This window comes from Sarcophilus harrisii, chromosome 4 (genome assembly GCF_902635505.1).
Source record: "Sarcophilus harrisii chromosome 4, mSarHar1.11, whole genome shotgun sequence".
Lineage (NCBI taxonomy): Eukaryota > Metazoa > Chordata > Mammalia > Dasyuromorphia > Dasyuridae > Sarcophilus > Sarcophilus harrisii.
The window spans coordinates 308,658,334-308,680,706 of NC_045429.1; the positions used below are offsets into that span (position 1 = coordinate 308,658,334).

Below are 22,373 nucleotides of genomic sequence, written 5' to 3' on the forward strand. Positions count from 1 at the left end.
TTTGTAGTGATATGACTGAACAATGATCAAAACTGTCATCTCTAAACCTTGCAACTGCACTCAAATGAGCACTTCTAGTCTCATGAGTGAAAAGGGGGAGTCTTTGTTAGCCCCCATTCCAAACTTCCAATGAATCATATTGTTCTTTGGATTTCAGCTTTGTAACCAATATGTCGTCTCCAATCCCATGATGTCATCTACCCCATTCTGTTCTTTTTCTGTATTCCCCAAAAATCTATAAAAGGGGTGGGGTTATCTATTTGTTGGAGGTATTTGACATAAAGAGAGCCAATCCATTGACCTATTTGTTGACAGGCAGCATATGTCCCAAATAAATATGATCTTGCTCAGAGAAATGTCTCAGGTTGAATTTCTTGTTAAATTTTATTTGAGACATAAGTCTTTAATACCTTAAAAAGATGTCTAAATATTTCTATATTTCCTTAAATTTTGTTAAGGACCAATCCATCCCTTAAGTAATCCTCCCTCTAGATCCCCCTTTTCCTCATACTCTCCTAATTCCTCATTGAATGAAATGCATTTCTATACCCAATTCTGTGTGTGTATGTGTGTGTATTTGTGCATTCTTCCTTCCTTTGGGCATCTCAGTTGAAATCAAGTTTCAACTCCCCTATGTCTTGTTTTAATAGACTTCTATTCATGTACTACATTTGTGTAAGAGGCAGAGGTGACATAGGACAGCCTTTCAACCATAGAGGGGAAATCTGAAAGGCAAAGAAGTGGAAGATGGAATGTTGCGGTTGGATAATCACAAATAAGACAGTTTGACTGTGTATGAAACAAAATAAAATGCAATCAATCTAATATAAAACAAAGTTAGATTACAAAAGACTTTAAATGTCAAAGTTTTTAGAATTGAGGAAGACTACTTTGGCAGTTTTGTGGAGGTTGTATCAGGAAGAGAAGGAACTGACTGCTAGGAGATCACTTAACAGACTGTTGCAATGATCTAGACTAGATAATGAAGGAAGTGGTGTGAATGGAGAGGAGGGCCAGATGTAAGAGATGCTGAGGAGATAGAATCAAAAAGATTGCCACATATACAAAAGCTCATTATGCAAAACAACAAAAAAGATGAACTTTCCTCTAGTGCTGGATTTTATACCAAGAGACCTCAAGATCTCCAGCTAGAGAGTTCTAAATTCAAGTTCAGTGAGGGATTTTATATTTGTCACCCAACAACCAGCCTAAATTAGTTGAGACATACTGATCATAACAATTCCCACATTCGTTATAACAAATCACAGAGATAGTCCTATCTATATCTATATCTATCTATCTATCTATCTATCTATCTATCTATCTATAGATATAGATATAGATGTGTATTCCTTATGGCATACCAAAAAAATCACAGATCTTGAAGGACCAAAGTTTTGAAATCTTTTTCTACTGGGCTTGTATCCCAAAGAGATCATAAAGGAGGGAAAGGGACCCACATGTATAAAAATGTTTGTGGCAGCCCTTTCTGTAGAAGCAAAAAACTGGAAACTGAGTGGATAGCCAACAGTTGGAGAATGGCTGAATAAATTATGGCCTATGAATGTCATGGAATATTATTGTTTTATAAAAAATGATATGCTGGATGACTTCAGAGAGGCCTGGAGAGACTTACCAGAACTGATACTAAATGAAATGGGCAAAACCAGGGGATCATTGTACATAGCAACAGCAAGATTATACAATGATCAATTCTGATGGATGTGGCTCTTTTCAACAATGAGAAGGTTCAGGCCAGTTTCAATGATCTTGTGATGAAGAGAGCCATCTACACTCAGAGAGAGGACAGTGGGAACTGAGTATGGATCACAACATAGCATTTTCATTCCTTTTATTGTTGTTTGCTTGCATTTTGTTTTCTTTCCCATTTTTTCCCTTTTGCATTTGATTTTTCTTGTGCAGCATGATATTTGTGGAAATATATATAGAAGAATTGCACATGGTTAACATATATTGTATTACTTGCCATCTAGGGGAGGGAGTGGGGGAAAGAGAGGGAAAAAATTTGGAATGCAATGTTTTGCAATGGTGAATGTTCAAAATTATACATGCATATATTCTGAGAATAAAGAGCTTTAATTTAAAAAAGAAATACAGTCACATCTGATAGCACATTTTCATTCTGAAGTCAGAGGATAAAGCAAAAAAGTCAAAGTCACCCTTGAAGCCCTTAAATGTCCAATAAATAACAGGTACATATCGGTAGGCCGTGTAAGTAGCTAGAAACTAGTTAGAACTTTAAGAGAAGTCAGTTTGTATCTGAGAACTACAGGAGATGAAATAGGTATGATGGAAACAATTAAATGTAAATTCTATTTCTCTCCCACCATACAGAGATAATAAAAGGGATCAGAAGAGCAGAGAAGATTCTATTCAAGTAAAAAAAAAAACAACAGGTTAAGATTTACCTGGCAATAAAAGTGTTGATTGGGAAGTGGGTGGAATGCTTTTTTTTTCCCAGAGTATTTTTTTTTGGTAATAATCTCTGATTTTCCTTGCCAACTGTATTTACTGTTTTTTGTTTTCCTCTGTTCTAAGATCCTATGCTTCTTAGATAATTAATCTTCCCAGGACTCAGTTTCCTGAGATTAACTGGGATAATAATAATGGTCCTGTTGCAAGAATATATATTTTTTGCGTTCGTCTTTTAATTTTGAGTTCCAAATTCTCTCTCACCCTCCTTCCTTTTCTCCATCTACTGAAAAACAAGCAACATGATATCCATTATACATGTGAAGTCATGCAAAACACATTAACCATGTTAAAAAAAATAAAAATAAGAAAGTGAAAGAAAATGCTTCAATTTGTACTCAGAATTCAGCAGTTCTCTCCCTGAAAATAGATAGCTTTTTTCATCATGAGTCCTTTGGAATTGTCTTGGGCATTGTATTGATGAGAAGAGGCAGCTCCTTCAAATTTGATCATTGTTACAATATTACTATTACTGTGTATGAACTATATTCTTCTGGTTCTGTTCATTTTGTATCTATTCAAGCAATTTTAAGGTTTTTCTGAAACCATTCCCTTTAGCTTTTTTTGTAACATAATAATGTTCTCTCATAATCATATCCTACAAGTTGTTCAGTTATACCAAATTGATGGATATCTCTTCAGATTCCAGTTCTTTGCTACTACAAAAAAAGTGATACAAATATTTTTGTTCAAATAGTTTCTTTCCCTTTGTCTTTGATCTCATTGAAAGACATATGTAGTAGTAATATTGCTGGTTCAAAGGGTATGCACAGTTGTAATAGCTGCAAATTATTCTCCAGAATGGTTGGACAAATGCACAATTCCACCAACAGTGTATTCCAGAAAAAGATCTTAGGAGAATGAATGTAAATCACCATATGCTATGTGCACTTCTTTTTTCTGTTTTTTAATCTCTTCCATTGTTTTTTCCTTTGTTCTGATTTTTCTCTTTCAACATGATTCATAAAGCAATGTATATTAAAAATAAACTTACAAGACTGAAGCCTGCTCTTCCTCACTCTCTCCCTCCATAATTCCCCAATTTCTCCACATCTCTTCCAGCTTTATCATTTTCCTTTTCTGTCACAATTGATACTTCAAATTGTTTTAATTTGTATTTCTCTAATTATTAGTTATTTAGAGTTTTTTTCATATGATTATTGATGGCTTTGATGTGTTTCGAAAACTGCTTGCTCATATTCTTTTATGATTTTTCCATTGGTAATTGGTACTTGCTTTAAATATTGGGCTTAATTCCCCATATATCAGAGATACATTTTATATATATTTTTTGTTTTCAAGAATCTTTTAAAAGATTCTCTTAAAGATAAAATAATTAGGAAATTGTAAGGCTTTATACATCAATGTGGGCACCTTAGAGGATAATTCTATTGTCATAACTGTCTAAACACAATAAAGAGAAAGAAGAAAACAAGCCTTTAATAAGCAACAGTTATGTTTCAAGAACTATGCTAAGTGCTTTACAAAAATTATCTCATTTGATTTTCACAATCTTTTTTATCCTTATCTTACAGTTGGGGAAACTGAGTCAGACAATACTTAAGTGATTTAGCCAGGGTCACAAAACTAATAAGTAGCTGAGCTCACTTTTAAACTCAGGCCTTTCTGACTCCAGGCTTAGTGCTCTAGCCTCTGTCTCATTTAGCTGCAATAGAATAGACTCTCTGTGGGTATTGCATGCATTGTGGGGGGAGATTCACTAAGAGGGGCAGGTGAGAACTGAGACTGAGGAAACAGAAGTTTCATGACTTCTATGCTTACTTAAGATGTATGCTTTTAGAATGTCCAGATGCCAGAACAAAGGGCAGGCAGAATATCTAACACTATTTAAATTCTCTCTTTACCTTTCTTTTTTGTCTGGAGAATATCGTTCCTTACACATAATTAAAATGTGCATGTGTTAGTGTTATGGGCCAGAATTCTGTACTTGAAACCAGGATTCTTACAAGGAGCTAACTCAGTGGAATTGATAATACAATGGTTATCGAGTTTAGCATGGTGATTCATGTACTTAGTACTTAATATAGTTCTACAAGATTCACACCTATGATAGATAATGTAACTATAATAGAGCATATAAGCTGCGACAAATTCAGCCAGATTCATTCATTCCATCTCATATCACCTTGGTGCAGGCCTCATTTCTCCATTGAGACCAAGGCCCATCTGAGCCAGAGACAGACTCGGAAAGGTCTTGGAGATAGACTCGGAGAAGGAAGAGGGCTAGAGGCTGGAGCACAAGCTTTCAGACTGAGACAGACTTCAAGACAGAGACAGTCATGGTGGTCCTCCTGCCTCCCCCACAGAAATCAAGACACATTTCGGAGAATCTCTCTCTTTTTTAATTGCATTTTTATTTATTTATTTATTTAATAGCCTTTTATTTACAGGTTATATGCATGGGTAACTTTACAGCATTAACAATTGCCAAACCTCTTGTTCCAATTTTTCACCTCTTACCCCCCACCCCCTCCCCCAGATGGCAGGATGACCAGTAGATGTTAAATATATTAATATATAAATTAGATACACAATAAGTATACATGACCAAACTGTTATTTTGCTGTACAAAAAGAATCAGACTCTGAAATATTGTACAGTTAGCTTGTGAAGGAAATCAAAAATGCAGGTAGGCATGAATATAGGGATTGGGAATTCAATGTAATGGTTTTTAGTCAACACCCAGAGTTCTTTCTCTGGGCGTAGCTGGTTCAGTTCATTACTGCTCCATTGGAAATGATTTGGTTGATCTCCTTGCTGAGGATGGCCAGGTCCATCAGAACAGGTCATCAATATAGTATTGTTGTTGAAGTATATACTGATCTCCTGGTCCTGCTCATTTTGGAGAATCTCAAGAAAGCTAGCCTGGGCCCTAGGAAGGAGACAAAACTTTGAAGAAAATAATAAAGGATTTGGACTTTAACACCTGGCTCTTCTCATGGTAATTACTCTGCTGAAACGAAGGCTGGTACCAAGACCTCCAGAAAATCAACAAGAATATTACATGTTAGGACTTTGTTGTTAGATGTATGAGAAAGATGAGGGAGGTTGGAGGAAGGATCAGACAGGGAAACTGAAGCATAAAGAATGGTTTGAACAAAGGCCTGGAGATAAGAAAGCACTATTGATCCTCAAATTTTCTTTTATATGAAGGAGAGGGAGGGATAAAATGTGTCAGTGAAAGGATGATGTGTAATGGAGAGATTTGAATGGGAAGAAGCTAGTATCTTGTACTGCTACCTAGAAAGACAAGTCACATTTCTTGAGTTTTGATCTCTGTGGTTATAGAGAATGAATTATTCAATTAAAGATCCAATAAAGGAAACTCAGAAGTGGTTAAACACAGAGGAAAATACTTAGAGAGTTTGGTGATGAAAGAGAAGTTCCAGTGCTGCAGAGAGTTAAAGGAGAAAGAATTCCTTTTTTCCCCTTTTCTTTTAAAGTACAGCTTTTCATTTTAAAAATATATACATGGATAATTTTTGACATTCACCCCTACAAAACCCTGTGTTCTAATTTCCCCCCTCTCTTCCTCCCCACCTCTTCTTCCAGTCAGCAAGTGATCCATTGTGAAATATGTGAAATTCCTGTATTCATATTTCCATAAATATCATGCTGCACAAGAAAAATCAGATCATAAAGGGAAAAAATGAGAAAGAAAACAAAATGCAAGCAAATAACCACTAAAAGAGTGAAAATACTATACTGTGGTTCACATTCAGTACCCACTGTCCTCTCTCTGGGTGTAGATGGCTTTTTTTTTATTATAAGACCTTTGTAAGTATTTTGAATCACCAAATTATTGATAAGAGCCATGGCCATCAGAACTGATCATCATATAATCTTGCTGTTGCCAAGTATAATGATCTCCTGGTTCTGCTCATTTCACTTACCATCAGTTCATGTAAATCTCTCCAGCCTTTTCTGAAATCATTCTGCTGATCATTTTGTATAGAAAATAATATTTTATAATGTTCATATACCATAGCTTGTTCAGCCATTCTCCAACTGATAGGCATCCACTTAGTTTCCAGTGAGAAGGAATTCTTAAAAAAAAAATCAAATTAGGGCAAGTAGATGGTGCAGTGGATAGAGCACTGGCCCTGAAGTCAGGAAATCCTGGGCTTAAATCTGGTCTCAGACATTTAACCCTTTCTAGCTGTGTGACCTTGGGCAAGTCAATTAACCCCAATTGCCTCAGGAAAAAAAATTAAAATAAAAAAGTCTAAGTATTATGTGTTTAGGAGATTGTTGACTACCTTTAAGAAACATCAATTTCAATAGAGAGATGTAGATGAAAACAGGTTTACAAGGAATTATGGAGGGAGAGAGTGAGGAAGAGCAGGCTTCAGTCTTGTAAGTTTATTTTTAATATACATTGCTTTATGAATCATGTTGAAAGAGAAAAATCAGAACAAAAGAAAAAACAATGGAAGAGATTAAAAAACAGAAAAAAGAAGTGCACATAGCATATGGTGATTTACATTCATTCTCCTAAGATCTTTTTCTGGAAGTCTTTCACAGTTAGTCATTGCACATTCTTGCTGTTATTGTGCATAATGTATTCCTGATTCTACTTGTTTCATTCAGCATCAGTTCATGTAAATCTTTCTAAGGCTTTCTATAATCAGCTGGTTCATCATTTTTTATAAAACAATGATATTCCATTACTTTCATGTACCACAGTTTGTTTAGTCATTCCCCAATTTATGGGGAGTGGATGCCTCTTTCTAATTCTTTGTTATCATGAAAAGAGCTACTGCAAACATTTTTGCACATGTGGGTCCTTTTTCTTCCTTTACGATTTCCTTGGGGTATAGACCCAGTAATGGCAAGAACAAGTTTCTTTCTTGAGACATTTTCAAAAAGTTTGGCCTTGAGAAACATAATACTTTCTGGCTAAAGTAGATTTTTTTTTTGTGTGTGTATGTGTATGTGTGTTTAAAAGTCTTGTAGAGGCCTGTATAGGTATGTGCAAAGTAGTTAGTGAAGAGAGGATGGCAGATGCATTGGGATGGGAAGTGGAGATAACATAGATCCTGGAAAAGAAGATGAAGATTAGATAAAAGATATAGGTAGAGGCTTAGATGTTGGAAGAATCAGAGATACCCTTTCTTTTGAAATAATAAGGAAGGAAGAGAAAATAGGCATTTTAAGGATTTTTTAAAATAATATTTTTTCTAACTACACATAAAGATTGTTTTTAACATTCATTTTTCTAAGATTTTGAGTTCCAAATATTTTTCTTTCTCTGTCCCTTTCTTTCCCCCTCCCAAAAACCATAAGCAATTTGATATAGGCTACGCATGTAAAATCATATTAGATTAATATTAAATCACATTAAAATTAATATTTTAAAAATAATCTTTTATTTTATTTTAAAAGTTAAAAATTTAAAAATAATTTTATTTTTGATATATTTTAAAATCATATTAAATTAATATTAAATAATTAATCATATATATCCATATTAGTCATATTTTGAAAGAATAATCAGATCAAAAAGGAAAAACCACAAGAATGTAAAAAATTTGAAGTGAAAATAGTGCACTTTGATCTGCATTCAGACTTCATGATTCTTTCTTTGGATGGGGATGGCATTTTCCATCACAAATCTTTTGAAATTATCTTGGTTCATTGGGTTGCTGAGAAGAGCTACATCTATCACAGCTAATCATCACACAATCTTGCTGTTACTATGTAAATATTTTCTTCGTCCTGCTTACTTCACTTAGCATCAGTTCATGTAAGATCTTCCAGAATTTTCTGTAATCTACTTACTTTGAGGTGGAGAGTTGAAGGAGGTGGCTACAATCTCCTTTGTGCAAAGTCATTTTAAAAAAGCATATTTTATTCTCTACATTTTGAAATAGGTAAATACAATATGGATATTAAGTTGTGTAGAAAGCAACAATACATAACAAAAATGAGAATTTTGTCCTCATTGCAGCCCTAATTACATGATTTGACTACCACTCTTCCCAATCATAGACTTTCTCTATGATGTCCCTTATCCAAATTTTTATATTTAAGTTATCATCATGTAACAATATACACAAAACTGCTGCAAGGACCAGGAGAGCTGTAGTAATTATTCTTTCTTTCTTTATTCACTAAAGGTTCTCTCTCCAAAAACACATAAAGTAGGTTAAGTACTAGGAGAGTCTGGCTTCTGAAAAGAGAGGTTAGATTATTTTTCATTAATTAATTTTAATTTAATTTTATTTTCCCATCCCTATTCCAGAGTCCCAGGCAGTGTTAAAGATCAAATCTGGCTCATGTTTATGGTCTCCCAAAAACAAAAAGTAGAAAGGTTCTCAAGTGTAGATTAATTGCATGCACAAAAAATGGTAAAGGCCAAAAGACAAAACATAAGCAAGAAGTTACCCATAACAACTTTTACATACTTCCGGGCACTAATATTTAAAATAGCATTTCTCATAGGAAGTTCAGAAAAAGAGTTACTTGCTATTTATTATAGAGCTTTGAAGGATGAAAGAGAAAAAACAGAAAAAAAAGAATTTCCAATTCTTTGTCACTATAAAAAGAATTGCTATAAATATTTTTGTATGTATGAGTTTTTTCCTTTTTTCTTTGATCTAATAATGGTAGTGTTCATTAAAAGGGTAAACACAATTTTCTAGTTCTTTGTGTGTTATTCCAAAGGACTGGATAAATACAACAACAGAGACGGTGCATTAGTCTCTTTTTTGACTGATGCAGCACCCCATTGCTCTGCCACTGTCATGGGATACCAAGGGTCTGTCCATCTAAGATTTGTTGCATTACACCAAAGCACCAGGCTCTTCAGCCATACATGTTGTGGCTGTTTCCTTGATTTAGGGACTAACTCATTATCTTATTGTAGAGCCTTTCTTAAATATTAGGGTACTGTCATTCAACTAAATATTGTAGTTTGGATAATGGACATTTAAAATCTGTTTAGTTTCTTTTTATGAGTTTTTAGGATTATCTATTCTGAATAATAATGAAACTCAGATTATCTTCATATTCTTGTTACTTCACAACAGGTCCCTAAATCTATCTTTGTAACCTTTTCCACTCCATTCTGTACTGTTTGATTGTCAAACTGTCCTTTTTGTTTCTTACATAGGAACTGCAACATCTCCTTTGCATTGGCTTAGAATCTCTTCTATCATCAAGTCATATCTTCCAAAACAAAACTTTCTATCCTTTCAAGGCAATCTTAATAAACTTGGGATAAAAGGTTCACTTCTTTTTTCTATTTTTTTCTCTCCCATGGTTTTTCCTTTTTGTTCTGCTTTTTCCTCTTCCAGCATAGTTCATAAAGAAATGTGTATTTAAAAATTTAATATATAAGTATAATCAGAAAAAATAAAACAATTATTAAAGCAAAAGAAAGACAAAAATCCTGAATAAGTGAATTTGGTTTTAGAAAATAAATATTTTGATAATACTATTTCAATGTGATTGTTTTTTGGTAATCTTATATATTTTATTTATTTTATGCATGTAAAAATGTAGTGCTAAAAAGGGCTTTAAAAATAGGCTTTATCAGACTATTAAAAGAGAACATAATACAAAAAAGATCAAGAACCCTTGCTCTACATGGTATCTTTCCCAATCCAATTGGCCTCTAATGCCTCCTCCTTCAAAATTTTGCCTTGTATTTATTTTGTATTTTACATTGATAAATGGACACTCTTTGGCAGCAGCCCCAGACCTTGCTGACCTTTCCCAGAATTCAGCTTTGGGGGAAACCTGCTTTTTTAGTAAGGGAAGTATTCCTCAGTTCTCATCTTCATTGACTCATCACCCACTCCTTAGCTTTTCAGCAGTTATTAAATATAGTAATGTTACTATCTCCTGCTACCCTATCTCCTATCTCCCAGGCCTATCTCCTGCTACCCAAGTCTGGTGTACATCTAGTCAGCCCTGACTGTTGAAACACTCCCGCAAGCTTGCTGATATGGCCTGGTTATAGTTCAGCCTTCCTCATCCCAGAAAGCTTTCATGGCTAATCTTGAGAACCCATCTCCTTTTGGTGACTAGATCATGCTTCCCTGTTTTGTTACCCCACCCTAGACATGAGGGTGCTTCAACTGCCCTTTTGTCTGGGTCTTTGACCAGAAAGCACAACTCACTAATGGTCTGGGCTGGTAGCATATTGCCCTGTGGAACAGTGGACCAAAAGGTTGTATCTGTCCAAACTCTCCTATACTGTGCTTGGCTCTGAGAACCATAGACCATTTTAAATGATCTCAATGTCAAACCATTCAACAAAACTCCCAGTCAGCTCTTTCATCATTTCCATTCTGCAAAATGGAATCAATTGTGAAACTCACTCCTCCTCAGCACCTTTTGCTCCAGAAGCCCCCCTCTTCTCTGGTAGGGTAGACATTTGGACCCACCTTTTCTCCCTATCCCTCCCCATCAGCTTTTCAGTTTTTTAATGTCCCTTTTCCCATTAGTTAATCATCTCCTTGGACACAGGGACTGTTTTATGAATCTTTGCATCTTTTTTTCTATCCTCAACACTTAGCAAGATGCTAGGCTTAGTAAATGTTTGATTTTCTGATTGATTCCACCATAAATTTACATGGCACTGATAAATCTAGCTGGGCAGTTGAAATTTGTCTTCCTCTACCTTAGGAATTTGATAGGAGCCATGAATGAATCCAACTCTTGAGAACTATTGATTGCCTAACAAGAGAATTCAGAAAACTTCTAGCTCTTGCCATGATTTTCTGTTTTTTATTTCTCCTGCTCAAAACCTAGAAATCTACATGCATTTGTCTCTTTTTCTTCCTTCTCCCCCTTCTTCCCTCCTCCCTCCCCTCCCTCCCTTCCTTTCCTTTCCTCCCATCTTTCTCCCTGCTTCCCTATCCCTCCTCCCCTTCCTCTCATCCTCCCTCTCTTCTTCCCTTCTTTCCCTCCATTCCTCATTTTTCCTTTCTTTTCCCCTTCCTTCCTTCCTTCATCCCTCCCTCCCTCCCTTCCTTCCTAGGTGAAAATAACCAATGATCTAGTTGGTAGAATTGTGAACTGATCCAACCATTCCAGAAAACAATTTGAAATTATGCCCAAAGGGCTATAAAATGTGCCTTTGCCAAACTTTTGATCCAGCAATACTGGGTATCCCCAAAATGATAAAAATTGGAAAAGGGCAAAAAATGGAAAATAGAATGTTAGCATTATATAAGAAATGAACAAATTTTAGAAAAGCCTGAATTTACACAAACTGATGCTGGAGTGGAACAAGCAGAAGGAATAATTTGTTATTCAATCCCAATAGACTTTTGACAGCAAATGCCATCTACATTCAGAAAAAGAACTAAGGAGAAAAAATGTAAAACACCATATGCAATTTTTTTTCTCTCGCCTGAAATTATTCCCTTTTGCTCTGATTTTTCTTTCCCAACATGATTTATAGAGCAATGCATATTACAAATTTACTAAACATTAAAAAAATTAAATTTTATTCAATTTTTAAATGTTTAAGATACTGAGCAAACACTGGGCATCCAGTGACCCAGAGACCTGGGGAACAATGTTGGCTGAAACTTCATGTTCAATTGGCAATTCTTGATTCTCAATTTCCACATCATCTATCTGGTGAACAAGATGGACTGGTGTTTGCAATTTTCCTTTGTAAGGGTGGCTGAGCCTCTTCTTCCTGGGGCCTTTGGCGGGAGTCCCTAAAGCCTGGGGCAGGCAAGTGCTACAGCCTGAGGGAAGAGGGAGCTGACAGGAGTGGGGTGGCTTCCTGTTTGACCTCTCATGGCAGGCAGGGGAGGTCATTGGTCAGCCCAGAGACCGGCCTCTTCCAGGGGTTGGGACTACCCAGTCTGGCCCAGCTGCTGGCACCATGGTGAATGCTGGAGGTTTATGGGAGGCATCCGTTCTCCCAAGTTTTCAGGGAAAATGTGCTGAGATCGACTGGGGAAGGAGAGCCCTGGCCCCTTGGTGGAGCTTTCTGCCAGGCAGGAGCCCTGCAGAAGTCCTGTCTATGGAGGACCCACATTTAGCCTGGATGTTGAGGGGAGTTAGTGTGCTTGGGGGGGATCTTTTTTCCAGATGGCACAATGCCTTCTGTTCTATTGGGGAAGAGGACCTTTTGGCCTGTTGGCAAGGGTTTCTGCCAAGTGTTGGGGCCAAGTCTCTGAAGGGCACACATTCATCCTGGGGGGGTTGAGGTGAGTCAGTGTGTTTGGTTTTCTTTCTTTTTTTTTTTTTTCACCCAATATATGATAAAGAAATGAGGTCGAATGAGGAAGAGGAGCACCTTGGCCCATTGGTGGAAGCTTCTGCTTGTAGTGGGGCCAATTCTGTGGAGGATAGATATTTAGTCAGGTACTTGAGTTTAGTTTTCTTTTCCACACCAGGGCGCCATGTGGTGAAGTCGACTCGGGCTGAGGTCCCCCAGGGCCTGTTGGCAGAGCCTTCTGCCAAGCAGCGGGTCTAGTCTGTGGATGAAAAAGGCAACGTATGAGTAAAGGGGAAGGAATTAGGAAACAGGGAAGAATATGGGTGGCACAGATAGGAAGAATACTTTGTACAAACTAACAGCAAGGATTTGTGACGATCAGATAGGCAAGAATTGGTTCTTCCTAGTGCTTTGGTGATCCAAAGCAATCCTAATAGACTGTGGACAAAAAATGCCATCTGTATTTAGAAAAAGAACTAAGGAGAAAAAATGTAAACCACCATGTACCATGTTCACTTGGTTTTTTCTTCTGTCTTCCATGGTTGTTCCTTCTTGCTTTTGATTTTTCTCTCCCAACAGGATTCATAAAGTAATGCTTATTAAAAACAAACAAATTTACTAAACACCCCCCAAAATTAAAATTATGTTTTATTGTCCAAACAATAGAACAATAATTATAGGATAACAATATAGGACAACATAAGGCAACAATAGGAAGGTCAGTACTTTTGGCCTCCAATACCCTTGGCATTAAATGAGTCAGAGACCCAGGGACCAAGGCTGGCTTCATTTCTTTTTAAAATTTTTTATTAAAGCTTCTTATTTATAAAACATACATGGGTAATTTTTCAACAAAGTCTTCTGTACCAAATTATCTCCTCCTTCCCCCCAGCCCCTCCCCTAGATGGCAGGTAGTCCAATACATGTTAAATATGTTAAAATATATGTTAAATTCAATATATGTATACATATTTATATAGTTATCGTGCTGTACAAGTAAAAAGGCAAGCAAACAACAGAAAGAGTAAGAATGTTATGTTATGGTCCACACAATTCCCATGGTCCCCTCTTTAGGTGTAAATGGCTCTCTTCATCACTGAATAACTGGAACTGGTTTGAATCATCTCATTGTTGAAGAGAGCCATGTCCAACAGAATCGATCATCCTATAGTCTTGTTGCCATGTATAATGATCTCTTGGTTCTGCATATTTCACTTAGCATCAGTTCATGTAAGACTCTCCAGGCCTTTCTGAAATCATCCTGCTAGTCATTTCTTACAGAAAAAATATTTCATACTATTCATATACCATAATTTATCCAGCCACTCTCCAATTGATTGGCATCCATTCAGTTTTAAGTTTCTTGCCACTACAAAAAGGGCTGCCACAAACATTTTTGCACATCTGGGTCCCTTTCCCTTCATTAAGATCTCTTTGGGATATAAACCCAGTAGAAACACTGCTGGGTAAAGGGTATGCACAGTTTGATAACTTTTTGGGCATAGTTCCGAATTGCTCTCCAGAATTGTTGGATCCATTCACAGTTCCACCAACAATGTTATCAAGTGTCCCAGTTCTCTCACATCTCCAAAATTTGTCATCTTTTCCTGTCATCTTAGCTAAACTGACAGATGTGAAGGGTTATCTCAGAGGTATCTTAATTTGAATTTCTCTGATCAGCAGTGATTTGGAACACCTTTCCATATGGACTACAAATAGTTTCAATTTCTTCATCTGAAAATTGGTTCATATCCTTTGACCATTTATCAATTGGAGAATTGCTTGACTTCCTATAAAGTTGAGTCAATTCTCTATTTTAGAAATGAGGCCTTTATCAGAACCTTTGAATGTAAAATGTTTTCCCAGTTTATTGCTTATTTTCTAATCTTGTATGCATTAAACTTAATATAATAAAAATTATTTGTAATCAATAATGGGATCTCCAGTTCTTTGGTCACAAATTCCTTCCTCCTCCAAAAATCTTAGAGGTAAATTATCCTATGTTCTTTATTTGTTTACAATATCATTATGTTTAGATCATGAACCCATTTTGATCTTATTTTGGTATATGGTGTTAAGTGTGGGTCAATGCCTAGTTTCTGCCATACTAGTCTCCAATTTTCCCAGCAGTTTTTGTCAAATAGTGAATTCTTACCCCCAAAAGTTGGAGTCTTTGGGTTTGTCAAATACTAGATTGTTATAATCACTATTTTGTTCTGTGAACCTAACTTATTCCACTGATCAACTGTTTTTTAGCTAGTACCAAATGTTTTTGATGACTGCCGCTTTATAATGTACTTTTAGATCTGGTACAGCTAAGCCACCTTCATTTGCTTTCAATTCCCTTGAAATTTTTGACCTTTTGTTCTTTCAGTTGAATTTTGTTATTTTTGAGGGGTCAGTAAAAGTTTCTTGGGAATGTGATTGGTATAGCACTAATTAGATTAATTTAGGTAGTCTTGTCATCTTTATTATATTTGCTGGATCTATGCAAGAGCACTTGATATTTTTCCAATTGGTTAGATCTGACTTTGTGTGGAAAGTATTTTGTAGTTTTGCTCATATAGTTCCTGATTTTCCCTTGGCAGATAAGATTCCCAAATATTTTATATTATTGACAATTATTTTAAATGGAATTTCTCTTTGTATCTCTGTTGGATTTTATTAGTGCTATATAAAAATGCTGATTTATGTGTATTTATTTTGTATCCTACAACTTTGCTAAAGTTGTGGATTATTTCTAATACTTTTTTAGTTGATTTTCTAAGATTCTCTAAGTATATCATCTTTTCTGCAAAGAGTGATAATTTGATTTCATTGCCTATTCTAATTCTTTTAATCACTTTGTCTTCTCTAATTGCCAAAGCTAGCATTCCTAATACATATTGAATATTAATGGTGATAGTGGGCAACCTTATTTCACACTTCACCTCTGTTCTTGCTGGGAATGGTTCCAGTTTATCCCGATTATATATCAGGTTTGCTGGAGGTTTTAAATAGATGCTACTGACTATTTTAAGGAAAAGTCCATTTATTTCTATATATTCTAGTGTTTTTTTTTTTAATAGGAATGAGTGTTGGATTTTATCAAATTCTTTTTCTGCATCTATTGAGATGATCATATGGTTTTTGTTAATTTGGTTATTGATATAGTCAATTATGCTAATAGTTTTCCTAATATTAAACTAGCCCTGCATTCCTCTTATAAATCCTATTTGGTCATAGTGTATTATCCTGGGGATGATTTTCTGTAATCTCTTACTAATATTTTAAGATTTTTGCATCAATCTTCATTAGGGAGATTAGTTTATAATTTTCTTTCTCTGCTTTCATCCTACCTGGTTGAGGTATCAGTACCATGACTGTCATAAAAGGAATTTGTTATAAGTCCTTCATATAGTATTGGAGTTAATTTTTCTTCAAATGTATGGTAGAATTCATCTGTAAATCCATCTAGTCCTGGGGATTTTTTCTTAAGAGAGTTAATAGCTTGTTCCATTTTTCTAAAATGGGACTGTTTTAAGTAATTTATTTCCTCCTGTTAATCTGGGCAATCTATATTTTTGTAGATATTCTTTCATTGCACTTTTTGGCAAAATAACTCCTGTAATTATTGCTCCAATTTCCTCTATCAACGGAAAGTTCTCCCTTTTCACTTTTGAGACTAACAATTTGATTTTCTTTCCTTTTTCTAATATAACTAAAGGTTAATCAATTTTTTTTCATAAAACCAACTTAATTGATTAATTCAAGAGTTTTTTACTTTCAGTTTTATTAATCTCTATTTTTATTTTTAGAATTTCAAGTTTGGTATTTGCTTGGGGGTTTTCAATTTCTTCTTTTTCTAGCTTTTTTAGTTGCAAACCCAATTTATTGATCTTCTCTTTCTCAACTTTATGCTAGTAAGCATCTAGAGAGATAAATTTTTTCCTTATTACCCCTTTGTCTGCATCCCGCAAATTTTGGTATGTTGTCTCACTATTGTTATTCTCTTGAATGAAATTGTTGTGTCTATGATTTGCTGTTTCACCCATTCATTCTTCAGGATGAGATTATTTACAATTACTTGTTTGCCTTTTTTCCTGGCCTTTTATCGAATATAATTTTTATTGCATCATGATCTGAAAAAAATTGCATGTGCTATTTTTGCCTTTCTGTACTTGATTTTGATTTTGAGGTCTTTATGTCCTAATATATAATCAATTTTGGTATAGGTTCCATAAACTGCCAAGAAGAAAGTGTACTCTTTTTGTCTCCATTCAATTTTCTCCAAAGATCTATCATACCTAACTTTTCTAGTATTCTATTTACCACTAATTTATTTTGTGGTTTGATTTATCTAGTTCTGAGAGAGCAAGGTTGAGATCTCCCATTATTATAGTTTTCTGCTGTCTATTTCTTCTTGTACCTCTCAACTTCTGCTTTAGGAATTTAGATGGCCATGCCATTTGGTACATGTATGTTTAGTATTGATATTGCTTCCTTATCCATGGTACCCTTTAGCAAGATATAGTTTCCTTCCTTATCTCTTTTAATTAGATCAGTTTTTGCTTTTGCTTGATCGGAGATCAGGATGCTTTTCTGTACTTCACTGTTATGGGCCAGAACTCTGAACTTGAAACAAAGGATTCTTACAAGGTACTAAGTTAGTGGAATTGATAGAGACAACAGTTTTATCTAATTTAGCATGGTTCAGTATGATTGATTTAAGGAGACATTGTCCAGAATCTGAAATAAGGTACTAAGTGGATTTGAGGAGATAATGGTTAAATCTACTTTAGCAACGATTTAATCCTACAACAAATAATGGTTTCCTAGTGATATAATGATTGGTGTATACCCAGTGTGGGGCATATAAGGGAGAAGCTCTTGGAGCCAGAAGGAGAACTAGGGAAGACAGACACTATGGTGGCAGTCTTCCTGTCTCTCCCACAGAAACCAAGACACATTCAGGAGGACCTCAAGAAGCTGGCAGAAGCAGAGAAGACAAAGGACTGGCGGAAGGAGCTTAAACTCTCAGAACCAAAGAGAGAGAAAGGCCTCTAAGAAAGCTAACCGGGACCCAGGAAAGGAGACAAGACTTGGAAAGGGACAATAAAGGATTTGGACTTTAATCCCTGACTGCACTTGGTGATTACAGAACTAAAACAAAAGCTGCCTCCAGAGCCCCAAGAAAACCCCAACAAGAGAATATTACATTTTAGAGAAGAATATTACACTTCACCTGAAGCATATAGATTCTGCTTCCAGCCTTTTGCCTTTCTTTCCTCTGTATGTATTGCTCCGTTTTAAGTGTGTTTCTTGTAAACAACATATTATAGGATTCTGGCTTTTAATCCAGTCTGCTATCTACTTATGCTTCACCCCATTCACATTTATGGTTAAAACTACTAATTCTATATTTCCTGCCATCTTATTAATCCCAAATTATACTTTTCTTTTTCCTTTTCCCCTTTCCCTCCTCCCCAGTATTTTTATGAACACTACTTGCCTCAATGAGCCCTTCCCTTTCAGAGTCCCTCCCCCTTTCTTATACCTTTCCCTTTTATTTTTGTTTCCCCTTCTATTTAGCCTATCCCTTCCCTTTTTGTCTTTCCCCTCCCACTTTTCTATAAGGTGTGAGAAGTTTCTCGGTAATCAAATTTGTTTAATATTTTCTCTTTGGGCCAAATCTGATGAGAGTAACATTCACACAATGTTTATCCCACTCCTTTCCCTCAATTATAACAAGCTTTCTTTGCCTCTTCCTGAGATGTAATTTCCCTCATTTTACCTCCACTTCCCCCTTTTCCAGTACAATCCCTTTCTACCTTTTGTTTTTTATATTGTAACAGTAAAATCAAATTGTACATGCACTCTCTATGTATACCCATTAACAGAAATATAGTTCTCAAGTGTTTTTACCTTTTTATGCTTCTCTTGAGTTCTGTATTTGGAGGTCAAATTTTTTGTTTAGCTCTGGTCTTTTCATTAGTAATAAATGGAATTCGCCTCTTTCACTGAATGTCCATCTTCTTCCCTGAAAGAAAATGCTCAGTTTAGCAGGGTAATTTATTCTTTGTTGCATTCCAAGTTCCTTTGCCTTTCAGAATATCAGATTCCAGACTCTTTAATCCTTTAAGGTAAAAGCTGTGCCAAGTCCTGGATAATACTTATTGTGGCTCTTTGGTATTTGAATTGTGTTTTTCTGGCTGCTTGTAATTTTTTTCTTGTTCCGATAATTCTAAAATTTAGCCACAAGATTTCTTAAGAGTTTTCATTTTGGGGTCTCAGGAGATGTTTGATGAATTCATTCAATGGCTATTTTATCTTCTGATTTAAATAACATCCATGCAGTTCTCTTTGATGATTTCTTGAAAAATAGTGTCTAGGCTCTTTTCATCATGGTTTTCAGGGAAGTCCCTTTTAGTGCCTCTTTTAGGTCTATTTTTCAGGTCAGTTTTCCCAATTAGGTATTTTACATTTTTTCCTATTTTTTCTTTTTTGATTTTGCTTGACTCATTGGTCTCATTGAGTCATTCATTTCCATTTGTTCAGTTCTTATTTTAGTGATTTTTTTTTCATTTACTTTTACTTATTTGCATTTATCCAATTGAATTTTTGAATGAGTTTTGTTCTATGGAATTTTTTTCCATTTCATAAATTCTGTTAAGAAGTTTTGTTTTTCTATTTCACAAATTTGTTTCACAAATTTTTCAGGGAGTTGTTTCCTTTTTCTATTTTGTCAAATAACTCTTTTAATTAGTTATATGCTTTGTCCATTTCACTTAAGACTATTTTGTGTTGCCATTTCCAAAACCTCTTGGCAAAGTTTTCATTTCCTTTCCCCATTTTTCTTTTCTGTCTTTTAAGATCTTTTATAATTTCTTCTAGGAGAGTCTTGTGTGATGGGGCCAATTTATGCCACCTTTTGGGCTTCATCTGGAGATGATCTGTGTTTAGTCTCAGGGTTTAAAAATGGTTCTCTTTTACTATAAAAACTATTTACAATCAGAGTTCTTACTGCTTTTTTATTCATTTTTTTAAAAGTTGAGATCTGTTTTAGTGGTAAGGGAGGTTGTCCAAAGTTCATCTGAAAGTAGCAGCAGCTGCATGGGATCAGTATTTTCTGACTGCTGGGTGCTGGGTGGGCGTGGCCATGTCCCCTGAGATTCTGGCATTTGCAGGTTAACTATTTACTTTTGGTGAGGAATTTTTTTCCTAATTTTCTGCTGAAGTACTGGGCTTGCAGCCAGGGCAGACTATCCAACACTACTTCTGTAGACTCCTCCCTGTAAATTCTTCACAGCTCGGGGTCCACACTGCCTTGGCTGTGCTGCCTGCACTGGTGTCTGTGCTCAGCCTGCTTGCACTTGGCCCATCTACTTCCATGCCTCAGAAAACATACCTTTTTTGGCAATCTTTGACATTATCTTCTGCTGGTCATTTGTTGCACTCCCAATACTTGTGGATACTGCTATTACTAATATGAGATAATTCAGAGGCTAAATTTGGTAATTAGTCTAAGGGCTGTGGGAGAAGGTCGAGAGCCTCTTGGGCCTGGGGCTGTGGTGTACTCTCTAAAGCCTATGGCAGGCAGGGGCTCCAAATTGGGTAAGGGGAGATAGAGAGGGCAGGGGTGGCTCCCCTTTTGGCCTGGCCTTGCAGGGGAGGTAAATGCTCTTTGGCATAGCCAACATCTATCTATTCCCTCAAGTTATGAGGGGAAATGCTGGGAGATGGCCTGGAGAAGAGGAGCGCAGAGGCCTGTGGGCACTGGCTTGTGGTTTTCACGGGAGCCATCTCTGTACAGTGATCACATTCAGTTGGACTGTTTGCCCTGGAGTTTGGGGGACCCTTTTCCCATAAGGGCAAAACTCGTTGGCTGGGGAAACCTTGGCCTGTGGGGAGAGGCTTCTGCCACAGAAGAGTGGGGCCAAGTCTGTGGATGAAGGTGGCAATATAGGAGCCAACGGCGAGAAATCAGGAAATAGAAGAGGGTGGGTGGCAAAGACAGCAGCACTACAGGGACTCAGAGATATCTGGCCTTTGGCTTAGGGCTGGACCCTCTTCTACTTGCTTTTGCTTGGGCTGTCCCACCTTTCACACTTGAGGAAGCCCAAGGGACAACTTCCTTACTTTCACAGTTTTCCTTGTGAACCACTTCTTGCTACAGATTTGTTTGCATGCAGACTGGGAGGTTCCCCCAGACCAGGGCCTGGCTTGGGCCTATCCATCCCACCCCCAGGGCTTAGTTCAGCCTTTGACCCACAGTAGAAAATGAATGCTTTTGGATATTCTTTCTCCTAAGCTCTCTGCACTCTGGCTTCTCTCTTCCTCATTCAGAGGAGTTTTACTCATTGAAATGAAAAGTGATTGACAACCTCTATCGTACAAAAACAGAAGGACCACTGTCTGATTCAGTCCTTCTGCATCTCTCTGGCAGCATTTTTGGGAGTGACTGCCTTTTTTCATTCAGGTACTTTCTTTTCAAGTTTTACAATTCGTCTCTCTGGGTTCTTTACTGACTGGTGTGTCTGGCCTCTTGCTGGATCTTTATTCTGTCTGGACCCAGGGTGACCCCTTTGCCTCTTCACCAGTCATCTTTTTGCTCTGTTGCTCCTACTTGGATGTCCTAGAAATTGATGAGGTCCCAATTGTCATCTCTAGGCAAAACACTCCCAGGTATATTGATGGGGCTCTAGTCTGCCTCCTCTGCTGTGCTCCCCAATTCCCATATGACATCTGTTCACATTTGTAATTGGATGACCAATTTGCAACTGAATATCCATGTGTCCAAAACACATTGCATAATCTTGGTCCCCCAAACTCTCCCCTTGGTCTGAAATTCTCAACTCCAGGCACCCAGCTTTGCAGGATCAGGCATCCCCTACCCTTTTCTCTTACTTGGCCCACATTTCATCCATTTAGTTATGCAGGTTCTAAGTCCTTGCTCTGCAACACTCCTCCCCCACATGCTTGCTCTCCTTCACTCACCTTGCTATCAACCTCATGACCCTGTACACCTCTTTCCTAACGGACTCCAACTGCTCTATTAGGATTATGCCTTCTCATGTGGCTGTCTATTAATTCTGTATTTTTCTGGTGGGTTCTAGTTTATGTATTTGTTGTCCTCCCATTTATATTGACGTTTTTGTAACTTGAACAAGTATTGCTAAATGTTGTTTGATTGATTCTCACCGTTGGGAAGTATTCTATTTCTTCTCCCCATTGAGCTGCAGATTTCCTGGGGGGAAAAGATGTCAACAAATAAGACCTAAAAACTCTCATTACAACAACTACCCCCCCCATCCACCTAACTAAAGGAGGAGCTGTCCCACAAGGCCCTAATATAGCACAGCCCAGGCATTGCTTTTCAGTGTTTACTAGGGTTGGGCAGTAAGTAGAGCCCGCCCCAATACAATGGATTTAAGTGATCAATTCTTTCCCATTCCTTTCCCAATTTTCTCCTTTCTCCATTCCATTTTGTCTCTCTCATCATTAAAGGAAATGGAAGGGAGGCAACTGAGAGACTCCCTTGTATGACCACAGGAAAAATTAAGAGGATTAATGATTATGGCAAAATGTCTGAAAGTCAAAAGGATTTATCTCCAAAGGTCAAGTTCATTTATTGTCTATGATTTCAGGTGGCATTTTCTGCATGTAGGATGGGTAGCTTCTCTCAGACTGC

The 22,373-nt window shown here is 36.7% G+C and overlaps 1 long non-coding RNA gene across 1 annotated transcript; it reads right to left on the reverse strand.

Annotated features, from left to right (window-relative positions):
* Window positions 1-11,953: 11,953 nt before the first annotated feature.
* LOC116423257 lies at window positions 11,954-22,166 on the reverse strand. Its single transcript, XR_004233791.1, has 3 exons — window positions 21,884-22,166; window positions 18,608-18,722; window positions 11,954-12,962 (listed from the first exon to the last, which is right to left on the reverse strand). It is a non-coding gene; the product is annotated as an uncharacterized LOC116423257 (long non-coding RNA).
* Between the last annotated feature and the right edge of the window lie 207 nt (window positions 22,167-22,373).